Genomic DNA, 13,558 nt, shown 5'->3' on the forward strand with positions numbered 1-13,558 from the left:
GCAAGGAGGGAGAATCACAGCTTCTGTAGGAAATTCAAAGGGCCCAATTCCCTTCCCTGTTCCCTCTCCCACAGAAACACACTGCATTGACTCACATATCAGGAATAACCTTACAGATGAAGTGCTGAGAGAGGCTGGTCCCTGTGGAATGGAATCCCAACAAGCATTAGACATGAGAGAGGGCTAGCAGGTACTTGTCAGACTGCGAATCATTGGTGTGCAGGACATTCTCCATGTTGTCACTCATTCTGTTCCTTCACTGTCGCTGGGTAAAAATCTTGGAAGTCTCTTCCTAAGGGCATTGTGCATCAACCAGAGCAGGTGGACTGCAGCAGTTCAAGAAGGCAGCTCTCAAGGGCAACTAAGGATGGGAAACAAATGCTGGCCAGCCAGCGATACCCACATCCCACAAATGAGATTTAAAAAGTTGTAAATATGGGAATCATTATTGAGATGCCACTCAGAGATTTTCATCTTGCAGGCTTCATCAATGAGGGGTTAAGGATGTTTTGGCATTGCATAGTGTTGAGATTCAGCTGGTCTCCCATTATTGTCAATGTGTAGCCATGATTTTCTCATTTTATCTATTTTGGACTCTATTAATAACACTGACATGCCCAAACAGATGTCTCTCCTTAACCTTCCTACCCAATAGTTATCCTTCGTGTCCCGTAACTGGGCACAGCCATATACCCACTTGCTGCAGTTCCATGATAATAAAATGTGAGGCTGGATGAACACAGCAGGCCAAGCAGCATCTCAGGAGCACAAAAGCTGACGTTTCGGGCCTAGACCCTTCATCAGAGAGGGGGATGGGGAGAGGGAGCTGAAATAAATAGGGAGAGAGGGGGAGGCGGACCGAAGATGGAGAGTAAAGAAGATAGGTGGAGAGAGTATAGGTGGGGAGGTAGGGAGGGGATAGGTCAGTCCAGGGAAGACGGACAGGTCAAGGAGGTGGGATGAGGTTAGTAGGTAGCTGGGGGTGCGGCTTGGTGTGGGAGGAAGGGATGGGTGAGAGGAAGAACCGGTTAGGGAGGCAGAGACAGGTTGGACTGGTTTTGGGATGCAGTGGGTGGAGGGGAAGAGCTGGGCTGGTTGTGTGGTGCAGTGGGGGGAGGGGACGAACTAGGCTGGTTTAGGGATGCAGTAGGGGAAGGGGAGATTTTGAAACTGGTGAAATCCACATTGATACCATATGGCTGCAGGGTTCCCAGGCGGAATATGAGTTGCTGTTCCTGCAACCTTCGGGTGGCATCATTGTGGCAGTGCAGGAGGCCCATGATGGACATGTCATCTAGAGAATGGGAGGGGGAGTGGAAATGCTCCCAGTCGCAAACCATTTCCACTCCCCCTCCCATTCCCTAGATGACATGTCCATCATGGGCCTCCTGCACTGCCACAATGATGCCACCCGAAGGTTGCAGGAACAGCAACTCATATTCCGCCTGGGAACCCTGCAGCCATATGGTATCAATGTGGACTTCACCAGTTTCAAAATCTCCCCTTCCCCTACTGCATCCCTAAACCAGCCCAGTTCGTCCCCTCCCCCCACTGCACCACACAACCAGCCCAGCTCTTCCCCCCCACCCACTGCATCCCAAAACCAGTCCAACCTGTCTCTGCCTCCCTAACCGGTTCTTCCTCTCACCCATCCCTTCCTCCCACACCAAGCCACACCCCCAGCTACCTACTAACCTCATCCCACCTCCTTGACCTGTCCGTCTTCCCTGGACTGACCTATCCCCTCCCTACCTCCCCACCTATACTCTCTCCACCTATCTTCTTTACTCTCCATCTTCGGTCCACCTCCCCCTCTCTCCCTATTTATTCTAGCTCCCTCTCCCCATCCCCCTCTCTGATGAAGGGTCTAGGCCCGAAACGTCAGCTTTTGTGCTCCTGAGATGCTGCTTGGCCTGCTGTGTTCATCCAGCCTCACATTTTATTATCTTGGAATTCTCCAGCATCTGCAGTTCCCATTATCTCTGCTGCAGTTCCATGCTTAGATAGCACTGTGTTAGCTTTCTAATTGTGAGGACGCATTACAGGCAAGCCTGAGAAAGTTTTTTTTTTAAATATATCTCTCCGTTAGGCACTGACAATATCAAACAAGAGGCTGGAGGAACACAACAAGCCTGGCTTAGAGTTTGCGCTCCCAAAGCAGAGGTAGAGGACAAAGTTAGCAGTCCTTGTGATGGTCATAAAAGAAAGATCGGAGATTCGTTTCAGGGATCTCATGGATGCTACTAGTAGACGATTGCTGGAGAGAGAGGGATAGTGGCGAGGATGTGAAATTGATAATAGGTTCAAGGTTAGGAGGTTCCCAACTGGAGAAATTTGGTACTGATCCAAGACTGAGTGCTGGGTAAGTCTTATCCAGAAGCCACACCCAACAGAAAGGCAGTGAAGGAGTTAAGGTGGGTAGGGATAGGAATAAGGCTGGACATATGGAAACAGACGCTATCTCTTCTGATCATTGTCTCTGGGAGGCAGTATGCAGATGATAAGGAAGTGACCAGGAATGGTGGGCAGGGTGGTAGACATTGTCAGTATGGATTTCAGTAAGGCCTTTGATAAGGCTCCCCATGGTAGGCTGCTCCGGAAGGTTAGATAACATGTTATCCAGGGAGAGCTGGAAAATTAGATACACAATTGGCTTGAGAATAGGAAGAAGAGACTCATAGTGGAGGGATGCTTGTCGGACTGGAGGCCAGTGACTAGTGATGTGCCTCAGGAGTTGGTGCTGGGTCCATTACTGTTTGTCATCTATGTCAATGATTTGGATGAGAATGCACAAGGCATGATTAGTAAGTTTGTGGATGACATTACAATAGGTGGTACTATGGACAGTGAAGAAGGTTATCAGAAATTGCAGCAGAATCTTGATCAGCTGGGCAAGTGGGCCGAGAAATGGCAAAAGGAGTTTAATATAGATAAGCGTAAGGTACTGCATTTTGGAAAGTCAAATCAAGGCAGGAGTTTCATGGTAAATGGTAGGGCCTTAGAAGGGTTGGAATAGAGGGACCTTGGAGTTTTGATGCATGATTTTCTGAAAGTGGAGTGACTGGTAGGCAGGGCAGTGAAGCAGGCTTTTGGCACACTGGCCTTCATCAGTCAAGGCATCAAGTACAGAAGTTGGGAAGTTATGTTGCAGTTGTACAGAATGTTGGTGAGGAGTATTGTGTTCAGTTTTGGTCACCTTACTGTAGAAAGGATGTTATTAAACTGGAAAGAGAACAGAAAAAAATTTAAAGGATATTGCCAGGACTCAAGAGACTGCATTATAGGAAGAGGTTGGACAAGCTGGAACTTTTTTCTTTAGAGCGTAGGAGACTGAGGGTGAGTCTTATAGAAGTGCATGAGATCATAAGAGGCATGGTCAGGGTGAATGCTGTCCGTCTTTTTCCCAGGGTTGGGGAATCGAGGACTAGAGGACATCAGTTTGAGGTAAGAGGGGAAAGAATACATGGGAACCTGAGGGGCAATATTTTTACACAGAGCATGATACGCATATGGAATGAGCTGTCAGGAGGAGTGGTTGAGGCGGTTACATTAACTACATTGTCTCTACTCCCCCACCCCCCACCTTGCATTGATCTCCTTCGGAATACTGTAGTGGGACCTAGGATGGGCCCAGGAAGCCCAATGCCAGCTACAGTGTGGGCAGATTTTCTCTTTTCATTTCAAATTTCCAGCATCCACAGTTTTTGGCTTTGATGTGAGAAATGGAAAGGTATTTGAAGACAAAGATGTCAGTGATGGATTTTGTTTTGAAGAGTGGATTGTTAATCAAAGGGAGAAGTAAAGGGAACCATGTGAGGTCAGACGCTGGTCAGCTCGGGAAGCTGGACAGTCAACAGCTTTGTGGGACTGGGGCTGAGAGAGCAGAGCTGGATCCAGTGAAGAAGAGAAGTTTCAGGTGAAGTGGAAAACAAGCGCAAGAGGAATGCACAGAACCTTTCAGAAGGGTTGTGTTGGTCAGTGAAGGAATAACAGAGGACCAGGATGTCACAGAGCAAGGGACAAATACATTTCTGAATTTTTCACACTTGCTGATGATGGGAAAGGGAGCAAGGAGAGGCGACAAGCAAGGGGGTTGGTACTGAAGGTTAATTTTGTATTGCACAATGATCTATTTTGACCGAGCATCCTAAAGACATTAATCATTTAGTGTTGATTGGAAGGATGGCTGCCTGACTGAAAGGTTCAATGAATTGGTTCAAGTGAAGAGGAGCTCTATGCCGGAGGACGCCATGTCACTTGATGTGGTGACCCGGTGGCTCAGTGGTTAGCACTGCTGCCTCACAGTGACAGGGACCTGGCTTTGATTCCAGCCTTTGGTGACAGTCTGTGCGGAGTTTGCACATTCTGCCCGTGTTTGCATGGATTTCCACCAGGAGCCCCGGTTTTCTCCCAGTCTAAAGATATGCAGGTTAGGTGTATTGGCTGTGCTAAATTGCCCATAGGGTTCAGAGATGTGTAGAGTAGGTGAGTTAGCCATGGGAAATAAAAGGCTACAGAGACAGGTTAGGGGTTTGTATCATAGTGGGATGCTCTTCGGAGGGGCCAAATGGCCTGCTTCCACACTGGAGGGTTTGTACAATTGACACCACATCTGTAGAAAATGGTTTAAGCTGCTGCTTATGGTCCACTTAAGCGAACTCCAACCCCTTAGCAGCAGATCCTCTGCTCCTTTCTCCCTTGTGTACCTAGCCAGCTTCCTCTGCAACCCAATTGGGATGGAATTGAGTGAAAATTTTCATGGGAGTAAGGATATTAGTGGTGGAACTGAGGGAGTGTCTATTTGGATAAACAGCTGTTGAAGTGCTATGGTGAAGGGAAAGCCAAAGGCTGTGCTTGGAGGAGAAGGTTTAATCATTCGGAGACTGTTCTAGTTTTCCAGAGGAAGGCAAAGGAAGTGAGATTGGAAGCCAATTGGAGAATGGCAGTGATGTTTTTGCCGATGAGTGAGACCAAGAGAGTGGAGAGGCCACAGGGTAATGACAAAGCCAGTGAGGTAACTAAATGAGTTTATGGGCAGTCAGGCTGAGGGAGGCTAAAATCTGAATTTAGAATGGAACAAGAAAACAGAGTTAATGTGGAATTCAAATTCTCAAGGTTGGAGTCGTTAGTGCAAACTGATGGAGGAAGCGTACCTTGATCAGGAGTTTGGACTGGGTTTGCAGGTAGATAGAAAGTGAAGATTTTGAAGGAGACATGAGAAGTAATATAGTGGTTATAAAGGTAGCAATCCAGAGGCCTGGACAAAAATCCAGCAAGCATGAATTGAAATTACAACTCTATAATCTACGCTTATATTTTAATTAACATTTTTCAGGAAGTTGGTAATAACAAGAAGTAAAGATAAACATGAAGCTGGCTGACTGTGGTAGAAACCTAACTCCTTGACTACGGTGCCTTTCAGGAGGGAACCAGCCACCAATAACTGTTCTACCCTGTTTGTGACTCCTGTCGTCTCCAGTAGGTTGACTCTTAGCTGCCCTTTGCAGTACTCAGACGAGCCAATTCGCTATGTAAAGTCATTCTCTGGTTCAAGAAAATGGTCCGCCACTTCTAAACTCCTCACATATGTGATCGATTTTTGTTTAGCAAAGATATTATTGGGATATGAGGATAGGCTACAGATCTCATTGAATGGTGGAACAGGCTTGAGGTGTTGAATGGTCTACTGCTGTTCTGTGCTCCTACTTTGGATGGACTGCAAGTTCTGATTTTGCCAGTATTGCCACATTTCAAAAATGATTAAAGGTGATCAAAGGAGAGAGAGCTTCTAAACAGTAGGGAGAGAAATCAAGAATTTAGTGAGAAGGGTTATTGTGCTATCGTATGGCACACACAGAGCAGTTGATGAAATTAGCTTTTATTAATAGAGGGATCGACTTCCGGAATCAAGAGGTTATGGTGAAGCTGTACAAAACTCTGGTGCGGCCACACTTGGAGTATTGTGTACAGTTCTGGTCACCGCATTATAAGAAGGATGTGGAAGCTTTGGAAAGGGTGCAGAGGAGATTTACTAGGATGTTGCCTGGTATGGAGGGAAGGTCTTACGAGGAAAGGCTGAGGGACTTGAGGCTGTTTTCATTAGAGAGAAGAAGTTTGAGAGGTGACTTAATTGAAATATATATAATAATCAGAGGGCTAGATAGGGTGGATAGGGAGAGCCTTTTTCCTAGGATGGTGACAGCGAGCACGAGGGGGCATAGCTTTAAATTGAGGGGTGAAAGATATAGGACAGATGTCAGAGGTAGTTTCTTTACTCAGAGTGTAGTAAGGGAATGGAATGCTTTGCCTGCAACGGTAATAGATTTGCCAACTTTAGGTACATTTAAGTCCTCATTGGATAAGCATATGGACGTAAATGGAATAGTGTAGGTTAGGTGGGCTTGAGATCAGTATGACAGGTTGGCACAACATCGAGGGCCGAAGGGCCTGTACTGTGCTGTAATGTTCTATGTTCTATGTTCTACGTAGTAAGGGATGTAATATCATTAGTACTAGAAGGGGGACCCTATTGACCTGTTGAACCTTCTTTGCCACTCAATAAATTTAAAGATGATAAGATTGTGGCCTCATTTCCACTTCCCTGCCTGCCCACTGCAAAACAACCTGGAATCCTTACATTCATTGTCAATCCAAAACCTGATTGTGTCAACCTTGATTGTATTCAATGACCCAGCCTTCACTGTCTGTGGAAAAGGATTCCAAAGGTAAAGAATCCTCTGTGAGAAAAAAATCCTCCTCATCTCTCTGTTAAGTGGGAGCCCTCTTAATTAAATATTGTTTTAAATTTGTAAACTCACTAGTTTTAGATCTCCTCACCAGGGGACATATTCTCTCAGGATCTAGCTTGCCATTTCCCTTCAGAATTTTATATGTTTCACTTGGATCGCGTCTCACTCTTCTAAACCCCAACCCTTTAATATTTCCTCAGAACTCAATCCCTTCATTCCAGGAATTAGCCTAATGAAATTTCTCTGAACTGCTTCCAATGTGAGTATACCCCTCCTTAATTGAGGTCTCATGTTGTGCAATGGTGCAATCTTTGATTCAAGAGGCCTAACTTCAAGTTCCACCTTCTCCAGTGGTGTATAATAATATTTCTGAGCAGTTGATTAGAAAATATTTCTCCATCCTTAATTGGAATCCAGCATCCCAAGTGTGCTCTAACCAATGTACAGTTTTGGCAAGGCATTCCTCTTTAAATCCTGTGTTTGAGTACAAGATTGTTGTAGGTTGCAGGGAGACTTGGATAAACTGCAGAATTGGGCTGAAAGGTGGAAAATCGAGTTCAATGCAGATAAATGTGAGGTGATTCACTTTGGGAAGAATAATAGGAAGGCAGAATACTGGGTCAATGGAAAAATTCTTGGTAGTGTGGATGTGCAAAGGGATCTTGGTGTCCATGTACATAGATCCCTGAAAGTTGCCACCCAGGTTGATAGTGCTGTTAAGAAGGCTTACGGGGTGTTAAGTTTTACTGGTCGAGAGATTGAGTTCCGGAGCCGTGATGTCGTGCTGCAACTGTACAAAATGCTAGTGCATTGGGCTGCGAAGGGTCTAGGCCCGAAACGTTAGCTTTTGTGCTCCTGAGATGCTGCTGGGCCTGCTGTGTTCATCCAGCCTCACATTTTATTAAAATGCTAGTGCGGCCTCATTTGGAATATTGCGTGCAGTTCTGGTCACCCCATTACAGGAAGGATGTGGAAGCATTGGAAAAGGTGCAGAGGAGATTTACCAGGATGTTGCATGGACTGGAGCGAAGGCCTTGTGAAGAAAGGCTGAGGGACTTGGGTCTGTTCTCATTGGAGAGAAGGCAGCTAAGAGGGGATTTAATAGAGACACACAAGATGATCAGATGATTAGATAGGGTGGCAGTGAGAGTCTTTTTCCTAGGATGATGACGTCAGCTTGTACGAGGGGGCATAGATACAAATTGAGGGGTGATAGATTTAAGACAGATGTCAGAGGCAGGTTCTTTACTCAGAGAGTGGTAAGGGCGTGGAACACTCTGCCTGCCAATGTAGTTAACTCAGCCACATTAGGGGCATTTAAACAGTCCTTGGATAAGCATGTGGATGATGATGGGATAGTGTAGGGGGATGGGCTTAGATTAGCTCACAGGTTGGCGCAACATCGAGGGCCAAAGGGCCTGTTCTGCACTGTATTGTTATATGTCCTATGTTCCCATTGCAATAAAGGACAAGATTCCATTTTCCTTCCTCATTGCTTTCTGTGCCCTCATTTTGAGAGTCATATACGAGGACACCTAGATCCCTGTGCACTACAGCATTCTGCAGTCCCTCTCTATTTGAATAATATTCTATTTTCCTATTCTTCCTGACAAAGTGAGCAATCTCATATTGAGCCAAATTATACTCCATTCTGCCAATTTTTTGCCCACATCCTTTACCTTTATAAATCCCATCACAGACTCATGGCATGCTCCTTACAAATTGCTTTAGATTAGATTAGATTCCCTACAGTGTGGAAACAGGCCGTTCGACCCAACAAGTCCATACCACCCCTTGCTGCATCCCACCCAGACCCATCCCCCTATAACCCACAGACACCTGAACACTATGGACAATTTAGTATGGCCAATCCACCAAGCCTGCACATCTTTGGACTGTGGGAGGAAACCGGAGCACCCGGAGGAAACCCATGCAGACACGGGGAGAATGTGCAAACTGCGCACAGACAATCGCTTGAGGCTGGAACCAAACCCGGGTCCCTGGTGCTGTGAGGCTGCAGTGCTAACCACTGAGCCACCGTGCCGCCCATTTCCTATGTATCTTTGTAATGAAGGCAAACCTGCCTACAATAAAGATCATCCAAGTCATTATTATACATTGTAAATAGTTGAAGTCTCAACACTGATCCCTGTGATGCAGCATTATTTAGTTTGCCAAAAATGTCTCATCTATCCCAACTGTCTGTTTCTTTATAGTTAGGCAGTACTCGGTCTATGCTAATATTTCACTCTCCCCCTCTGAAGGCAATGTGGCCATTTCCTGTGAGCCAAATTTCAGCTAATTCCATGATGCCAATGCAAACCTGTAGAAACTCTTTGTGGCGGCAAAGGCCTTGTTCATAAATGTTTGGTTATTTAGAGGAAATACTGAACATAACATTAGTTGACTTGTAAGGAAGCAGCGGAGGGCAGGCTGGTCAGGGTGGAAAGCAGGTAGGCAAAAATTCCCCCCAGTGGCTTGCAGCGTTGGGAAAAGAGGAGTTTGGGAAATTGCTCTTGCTGCTACCAAACCTTTGCTCTGTGCCCCCCCCCCCCCCCTCTCTCTCTGCTACACCGTCACTCCCAAATACAAATCCTGTCAAGAGCCAGTGCGGTAGGCCTTTTTTTATTTAAATACCAGCTGTATTCAGGAAAGAAAGGCAAGTTACAATGTATAAAGCATAAGAAAATTTCAAACACAATTAGATTTTACACACAACATGTGAAACTTTTATCAGAGATGAAGGAATGAGGGAGATGGGGTCTCACAAAAACATATATAATTATAACAGGACTTGACAGGTTAGATGCAGCAAGGATGTTCCCAGTGGCAGGGGAGCCCAGAACCAGGGTTCACAGTCTAAGGACATGGGGTAAACAATTTATGACTGAAATAAAGAGAAATTCTTCACCTAGAGAGTGGTGAAGAAGCAGGTAAGGCTAAAACATGTAATTTTAAGAAGGAGTTGGATAAAACACTCGAGGCTAAAGGGATCAAAAGATATAGGCATTCGGCATGTCTTCATTAGTCAGAGCATTTAGCCTGGGAGTTGGTATGTCATGTTACAGCTGTACTTGACATTACTGAGGCCTCTTTTGGATTAATATATACAGCTCTGGTCACACTGCTATAGGAAAGATACTATTAAATCGGAAAAGATGCCAAAAGGATTGACAAGGATTTTACCAGGACTGAGGGGTTTGAGCTTCATGGAGAGGCTGGCAGTTTTATTTTCTCTGGAGCATTGGAGGTTGAAGAGTGACCTTATAGAGGTTTATAAAATTGTTTGGGGCATAGATATGGTGACCAGCAAAGGTCTTTCCCTAGGGTAGGGGATTTCAAAACTAGAGGGCAGGCATTTAAGGTGAGGGGGAAAGATTTGAAAGGGACCTAAGGGGCAACTTCTTCACACAGAGGGTGGCCTGTGTATTGACTGAACAGCCAGAGGAAGTAATAGATGCAGGTACAGTAACGGCATTTAAAAGACATTAGGACGGATACATGAGTTGGAAATGATTAGAGGGATATGGACCAAATGGACGCAAATGGGATAAGTTTAGTTTGGAAACTTGGTCAGCCAGGACAAATTGGACCAAAGGGTCTGTTTCTGTGCTGTACATCTCTATGACTTTATATGGTGGGGGTTGTGAAGGTAGGCTATTGAGATGAGCAACCAGCTGTGATCATAATGATAGCCTATTCGTACTTGCTATGCTTCTGTGGTTTGTCTGAGATCAACTGTGAGGACTGTGCAGGAGTTCGTCCTCACCCACTGCTGATGTTTCTTGACCAAGTGCATCTGTCAGCACTGTCCCAATCATCGTTTACTTTGTGTGTGCAATTACTAACGTGAGGATTGGCATGAAAGTGCATTAAAACTAGCTGCAGATTATAATCCAGACCAATTGCTCCAAGCATTTGTAACTGCCTAAGGGTGAGATTTCCAGGGGAGGTTGCAGAAGCAAGTGAGATTAGAAGGTCGTAGGGGAATGCTAGCAATGACAGGTACATGATGTCGTGTTGCCAGTAATCAAAACTGCGGGAGTTAAGAGGCCACAGGCTTCACACAGTCTTTGGGATGACTGAATCTAAATAGGAGACTTTACAAGGAGGGAAAAGTTACAGATGGACTAAAGCTCAGTGAATTTAAATTGCAGGCTGAGTCAAGACAAAGTATAAGCCGTAGATCATAAATCAGAGGTTGACAGAGGAAGCCTATCTTAATAAGTTTGAATTAAGCCTGGAGATTGACAGGACATGGTTGGTCGGGCTATCTCTTCACCAGAACCCCCAACTAATGCCGCCTAAAATGAGGAACTTGCTACATGCAACCAAGACTGTGCCCATTCTCTTCAACTTTCATCAGTCCCCAAACCAACCCCAATGTCTCACTCTCTTCAATGAGCATCAGTCCCCAAACCAACCCCAATGTCTCACTCTCTTCAATGAGAATCAGTCCCCAAACCAACCCCAATAACTAATGCCCAACTCTTGTCAATGTGTATCAACCCCCAAACCAATCCCAATGTCCCACCCTTGTCCATGTGTTTCAATCCCAAAACCAATCCCAATCCCACTAACCCAATCTTTTCAACATGTATCAATCCTCAGGTAAATCCAACTGCCCTACTGAATTGATTTATTCGACGAGCTGACACAGGCAGTGGATGACGGTCGTGCTCTGGATGTTGTGATTTTGGTCTTTTACGGTGCCACATACAAGTTGAACTAGAAACGTGTGGAATTGGTGGGCCTTTGGCTGCATGGATTAGATGTTGACGAACAGTTAGAAAGCAGCATGTAGATATGGATGGGCATTTTCCTGATTGGAAACGAGTTGAAAATGGTGATCCCCAGGGATCGATGTTGGAACCCTTGATTTTTCTGACTGATATAAATGATTTAGAGGTGGGAGTTGAAGGCAAATTCTCCAAGTTTACAGATGATACTGAACTAGAGAGAGAATAGTGAATTGTGAGGATGGTAGTGAGTGACTGCAGAGGGACATTGACAAGCTGGCCAAATGGGCAGACACCTATCAGATGAATTTCAATGCTGAAAAACGTGAGGTATTGCATTTTGGTAGAAGAAACACAGAAAAGATACAGGCTCAATGGTACAACTTTGAGAGGAGTACAGCAGCAGAGACACCTCAGGGTTCACATGCTTGATTGTCTAAAGGTAGCCGGGCAAGTTGAAAGAGTTTCTAAGAAGGCTTATAGGATCCTTGGGTTTACAAATAACAGTATAGAGTATGAAAGTAAGGAAATAATACCACACCTCTACAATTCATTGGCCAGACCACACTCAGAATATTATGTTCAGTTCTTACTTAAGGAAGGATGTTAAAGCCCTGGACAGAGTTCAAAGGAGATTTACTGGAAAATATCAGGAATGAGGGATTTTAGATATGAGGAAACATTAGAGAAATTGGGCTTATACTCCTTTGAGCAGGGAAGATTAAGAGGTAATCTTATTGAGGTGTTCAAAATTATGAACAATTTTGACAAGGTAAAGTTCTGTTTCTATTGTTGGCTTGTCAGGAGCCAGGGTTCACAATTTCAAGATTGTCAGCAAGAAAGCCAAGTGTGAGATGAAGAGAAACTGCTTTACTCAGAGAATCAGTGATAATGGGAACTGCAGATGCTGGAGAATCCAAGATAATAAAATGTGAAGCTGGATGAACACAGCAGGCCCAGCAGCATCTCAGGAGCACAAAAGCTGGTGTTTCGGGCCTAGACCCTTCATCAGAGAGGGGGATGGGCTGAGGGTTCTGGAATAAATAGGGAGAGAGGGGGAGGCAGACCGAAGATGGAGAGAAAAGAAGATAGGTGGAGAGGAGAGTATAGGTGGGGAGGTAGGGAGGGGATAGGTCAGTCCAGGGAAGACGGACAGGTCAAAGAGGTGGGATGGAGGTTAGTAGATAGGAGATGGAGGTGCGGCTTGGGGTGGGAGGAAGGGATGGATGAGAGGAAGAACAGGTTAGGGAGGCAGAGACAGGCTGGACTGGTTTTGGGATGCAGTGGGTGGAGGGGAAGAGCTGGGCTGGTTGTGTGGTGCAGTGGGGGGAGGGGACGAACTGGGCTGGTTTTGGGATGCGGTGGGGGAAGGGGAGATTTTGAAGCTGGTGAAGTCCACATTGATACCATTGGGATGCAGGGTTCCCAAGCGGAATATGAGTTGCTGTGCCTGCAGTGCCACAATGATGCCACCCGAAGGTTGCAGGAACAGCAAGTCATATTCCGCTTGGGAACCCTGCATCCCAATGGTGTCAATGTGGACTTCACCAGCTTCAAAATCTCCCCTTCCCCCACCGCATCCCAAAACCAGCCCAGCTCTTCCCCTCCCCCAACTGCATCCCAAAACCAGCCCAGCCTGTCTCTGCCTCCCTAACCTTCCTCCCACCCCAAGCCGCACCTCCATCTCCTATCTACTAACCTCATCCCACTTCCTTGACCTGTCCGTCTCCCCTGGACTGACCTATCCCCTCCCTACCTCCCCACCTATACTCTCCTCTCCACCTATCTTCTTTTCTCTCCATCTTCGGTCCGCCTCTCCCTCTCTCCCTATTTATTCCAGAACCCTCACCCCATCCCCCTCTCTGATGAAGGGTCTAGGCCCGAAACATCAGCTTTTGTGCTCCTGAGATGCTGCTGGGCCTGCTGTGTTCATCCAGCCTCACATTTTATTACTCAGAGAATCGTTTGGATTTGGAATAAGCTGGCTGGGAGAGTGGTGGAGGTGGATTCAACGGGAGGTTTCAAAAGAGAGCTGGATATAGAACGGAAAGGGATGAAGTTAGAGGGCTA

General features: G+C 45.9%; 1 protein-coding gene across 3 annotated transcripts in view; it reads left to right on the forward strand.

Moving 5' to 3' along the window:
- Positions 1-13,558, forward strand: part of bnc1 (basonuclin zinc finger protein 1) — a 112,712-nt gene that overhangs the window by 94,353 nt on the left and 4,801 nt on the right. The window lies entirely within an intron of this gene.

The sequence above is a fragment of the Stegostoma tigrinum genome, chromosome 33, assembly GCF_030684315.1.
Source record: "Stegostoma tigrinum isolate sSteTig4 chromosome 33, sSteTig4.hap1, whole genome shotgun sequence".
NCBI classification, from domain to species: Eukaryota; Metazoa; Chordata; class Chondrichthyes; order Orectolobiformes; family Stegostomatidae; genus Stegostoma; species Stegostoma tigrinum.